Genomic DNA, 5,194 nt, shown 5'->3' with positions numbered 1-5,194 from the left:
GGCTCATCTTCTGGCCACAGAAGAGGCTGTTTGTTCAGGGAAAAATCCCAGAGAGAACACCACAGCTTTTCTTCTGAGGCGAATGAGCCCCCTCAGCGGAACCCCCTTTTTATAACCCCAAGAAAACTGATTTAAACCAGTTCTTCCCGGGCTTTTCACATGTCATGAAGAGAGGTCACCTGTACCCCTCCTCAAAAACATGTGACTAACAGCTGTTTCCCCACTGGCCACAAGAGTGCTGTGGGGGGAACTTGAAACAGCTGATCCAGCCGCTCTCCCATGAGGAAAAGGGGGGGCAAGAAACTGCCCTCTCCCTTTTCCTGTCATACTGCCCTGATCAACTAGGGAATGAGCCAGTCGGATACATTGTAGGAGCTGGTCACTGGTTCACTTTTTCAACATCTGGTGACAGTATTCACCCTTCTCTGTCACCAGCAAAGAATAATAAACAACTTCTTCTGGATGCATCTTAGCAAAAATAACAGAACCAAGATGGTTCCTCTGTGCAGCCACTTCTGGTCAGGGATGGCCTTGGTATTATGTCATGGACATGTGCGACCAGAACTGTGTGGACTGCAACAGAGTGAACCAAACAAGTGAAAAGTGAAAATAATATAATTTATTCTAAGGAAAGTTAATAAACAAAAGTAAACGCACCTCCAATATGACAGTGATTAACCAGCAACCAACCAGTGACACACAATAAATAACTGCCTATACCAAAAGTATATACAGGAGTAAGATGTAATTGTAATCATAAACAAGCCGGGGTCATACATGGGAGATCAAGCAGATAGGGCTGGGAACAAGACAAGACAGAGAGAGGGTAACAGGAGATAGAGGGAACAGGCGGAAGGGATCTGACTGCAGAGCAGGGGTTCAGGAACGGATACAGGATCACAGGATCAGGATACAGGATCACAACTTAGCGAACACAGGTCAGGGCTCAAGCTACAATACCAAGGCAGTGTGTGAAATCATCTGCCGGTATATATACACCTCCTGCAATCAGTCTCATGTGATGCCTGATTGCAGGAGATGATGTCGGCTCCAGACTGCCGGTGGAACTGGAACTGCGGCCCATAGGAGAGACAGCACCACCAGCAGGTGAAACCTTTCCTGACACTTGTCTAGCCCTGCATCTGCCTCACTCAGCCTGCTACAGCTGCTCAGTCCAGTAAGCTCTCATCTGGCTTCTGCTTCCTGCCAAGCATCATCAGCCAGCTCTTCACCTGCCGGCCTGCCACCAGCCTGCCTTACCTGTTGCATCTGTCTGCTGTCAGCTGTTACTGTCTCCTGGCTTCCTACCAGTAAAGTGTCGGCTACTATCCGCACTCTCTGGTATCATTACATGCCCTCATACCTCACCATGTTCTCCCAGCCACTGCTCCACTACCAGTGGCCCCTGAGCTGAAGGTGTAAGAGAGGCCTTCTTCTTCAAATCAGATTCAACAACCAGGTACATGACAGCACCACTATTTCCCATTTACCATGGTGGTAATCAAAGAGACATTCAAATCATTTCAAACCTACCTTGGCTACGGGCTTAGTTTGTGTGTAATTAGTTTTAGGAGAAGTATAGCCTAAGCTATTTTGACTGTACTTCTCCTATGGATCACAGAAGTGCAGTGCTATATTGGTCCATCCAGATGCCTGGACCGGCAGCTGACTCAGCCTCTCAGAAAGCCAATGAGATCCTGAGCCAGCTGCTCCAGTCCCCTTCACATCCCAGCGCTCCAGTGAGCCCTGGAGGGGCAGAGCAGAGAGTCGGTTACTGACAGTCACCAGCCCCCCGCAGGCTGAAGACCAAGAGCTGAGCGATAAGCAGGGTTTGATCACTCAGTTCTCTGCATTCGAGGTACCAAGCGACAGCCGCAACTGGGATTGGTGCTGCAGCCGCCTAGGTGAGTATTGTTGTTAATTGTTGATTACATTGATTGAAATAAATCACAACAAATTATACTACAAAAATCAATACAATTATTTATTAAAACATTTTAATATTAAATGTATGAAAGCTGTAATAATTATAGATAATTTTAAATTTCTGTTGATGTGAATAGCAGACTTTGGTTCATGTGCTTTGGTGTATTTTTGATATAGCCATACTAACCTGGCAATTCTAGGGTCCTAGATTTGACTATCACCATGAATGCTACCTACATAGGTTTTTTTTAACTTGTTCCATGTGTTTCAGTTTCTTTTATCTGGGAACTCTGGTTTCCTTCCACAATCCAAACTAGATTGTTATATTCACTGGCTATAAAATATGTGGTTTCCTTTTAATATAACAGCAGGGACATTAAAAAGAATGCTGTTGAAACTCAATAAACAATTAAAATTACAATAACAAGAAAAGGAAGATAACATGTTTTTATTGTCCTGAAGCATAAAGTTCCACTGTCTCATGAATCTGGTGTCAGGCCCAGAATGAAGCCGTACACATTTTGAATGCACTGTAGCAAAATTAGAAGGAGGGGAAATGGGAAATGGAGTGGGGGTGGGAAAGGGTGGTAGGGATTGTGAAAAGAGAGAATGAGAAAATGATAGGAAAGGGGGTTGTTAGGGGGGGTTGAATTCTCTTCTCCAAATTAATAGTTGCAAGGTTATGGATGTTAAGAGGGCCGTACTTAAAGGACAATTCATCAGGGTCTACATTACAGTGGTTTGAGAATGAAGTAAAGGAGATGGAGAGGAGGTCCTTGTAACATGGTGATGATCAGTCAATCATAAGAAAAGCATATATGCCACAGGGATACCTCCTGAGAAACCCTTTTCAACAATATTGAAGAACGAGGAAAGAGAAAGTGTGAAAAGTATAAAAAGAGGGATTCGTGGTCCACTATTTCCTCTGCATCTGAAGAGATTATGTAATACTACATAAAATAATACTGCGCTTGTGCAGAGTGCTCATATGAAAAAGCTGCAACATAAAAGTTGTGAGATAAACACAACAATATAGTGAAAAAAACAGGGGCAGATAAATTGCGCTAAAGAGCTCAATGTTCCTAATAAAAGAACATATATAGTCTCTAAAGTCCAGAAACACAATGGCTTATAAATAGCCAAGGATTTGTGAAACAAATGAAGTGTGTGAGATAGATCCAGTAGAAAATCCTCCACCATGTGACATGCCACCCACACACAGGTTAAGATGTACTCTTACCACAAAGCGTAGACCCTCTGATTATGGAAGGTCACAAGAGCCTTGGTGTATCCACCATTAAGGTTACTCAGGGAAGACAGAAGCCGATATATAGCAGCCCACTCACAGCTACTGTTTCTCTGCTCTCTGGTCACCTGGATGTCAATATTTTGAATAAAAGAAATGAGCTCCGATAGTGTAAAAACCTCTTACCAAGATTCATTAGGCTAAAGTACTGCACTTACATCCTCTAAAGTAATTCAGGCATATGTGTAAAGCAGAAAGTGATGATACATTCAAAACAAAGCACAATGAAAGGTCTGTGTATCTCTGCCAGATCAGTTTCATCACAAGTGGACATGGGGCATGAGAAAACACTTCTTGTAGTCGCTAGATATAGTCAATCCATCCAGCCAAACCTCACTTTCACCGAGGCACATCTGCCATTCAACTCAGATTTCCAAGCCTCAATATGAACATAACGGCAACCACACACCTCACTTGCAATTCTGGGACACGAGGTGTGTAAGCCTACAGCACCTGGTATTCCCAGGTGGCCTTCCATCCAAGTACTAACCAGGCCCAACCCTGCTTAGCCTCCAAGATCAGACGAGAATGGGCGTGTTCAGGGTGATGTGGTCGTAGGCGTAAGAAGAGATTATGTGCATTGTAGATATTTGCCAATATTACATTGATAGGGAGGTGTTATTCTTGGGGGTTCAGTTTGTAGCCAAAGAGCACCCACTATTGGAAATATATTATCCCTCTCGAAAACGGATAGAGATACATGTTTGAGCACAAAAGGCATGTACAAATGTGGTCATTTTCGATGCTTAAGCTGCGCAGTTTTAGGAAATATCTCAACAGTCAGGTCTTATGCCAAAAGATTATCAGTTCAAATAAAGCAATTGGTAAATTGTTAGATTAGGTATGCAGTGTGTCATCTGCTGTAGGGCTTGTAAACATTACATGGGAAGATGTGATGTTTATGTGATTGCATTAGAGATCATCTCTCTAATATTAAGACAAATAAAATTATAAATATAGCTAGACATTTTCTAGATTACCATAATAGTGCACAGCCTCATGTAGCGTTCAGATAACGGAAAGAGTGGATAACCTTGTTAAAGGGGGGATTGTATTGCTCACTTGAGCAAGATAGAGATTTATTGAATCTTCAAGGTGAACAGCAGAATCCCAGAGGGATGAATTTCGAGTGGGATGTGACACATTTCTATGAGTGATACTTTTTTTTCTTTCTCCTGTTTTAACCCTTTCCCTCGCTCCTCACATTTCTCATTCTGTTTCTTAGATTCTGGAATTCAGGATGATAATACCATCATGCTTGTTTTTGTAATAAAGTTACTTGATATTTTAATGCAAACAGTATGCAGCTGACAATTTTTCTCCTAAAAAAAAAAAAAAAAAAAAAGACAAATAGGTGCATATAATATATAATTATTCTGCAACATTAGGAATAAGCTCTTGGTTTGGTCCAAACACAGGTTCTGACTGAACCAAGAGCTCATCCCTAATGCCGAGGAAGAAGGAGCAAACAGGGAGCAGACAATAGGTGTGGAAGAGTAGATGGTATTTTCCTTGCAGTGGCAGCTAACCTCTAAGTGAGCTCAAGTCATAAGGAGGCTGAGGATGATGAGGTGGCAAACTGTACATGGGTGCCAGAAATTGTAGAAAAAAAAAGTGAGGGAGAAACACCACATCAGCAAGACAGGATGTTATCCAGCAGCAGCTTGCAAAGGATTGGAGGGAAAGTCATGCTTTTCAACTGGATGGCATTACCCCCTAAGTGCAGGTCACTGCTACTATCCTAAGTTTCATTCCAAAGAGCTCAACAATCTTGGCCTTTTTTAACACATGTATAACCTTTGCCTGCAGTGTATCAAGCATGGTAAATCTACCAGTAATTTGCGTACAACATGCTTAAGGAGACACATGACTGTTCACCACTAGGGATGAGCCAAACAATCCCCAGTTCAGTTCGCAGCAGAACATGCGAACAGGCCAAAAATTTGTGAGAACACCGTTAAA

The 5,194-nt window shown here is 42.5% G+C and overlaps 1 pseudogene; it reads right to left on the bottom strand.

Moving 5' to 3' along the window:
• Positions 1-3,673: 3,673 nt before the first annotated feature.
• Positions 3,674-3,792, bottom strand: LOC143978461 (5S ribosomal RNA; annotated as a pseudogene).
• Between the last annotated feature and the right edge of the window lie 1,402 nt (positions 3,793-5,194).

The sequence above is a fragment of the Lithobates pipiens genome, unplaced genomic scaffold, assembly GCF_037356315.1.
Source record: "Lithobates pipiens isolate NorthernLeopardFrog02 unplaced genomic scaffold, aLitPip1_a1.2 Scaffold_13, whole genome shotgun sequence".
Lineage (NCBI taxonomy): Eukaryota > Metazoa > Chordata > Amphibia > Anura > Ranidae > Lithobates > Lithobates pipiens.
Note: the sequence above shows the minus strand (reverse complement) of the source record. Positions and strands in the feature narration are given on the sequence as shown.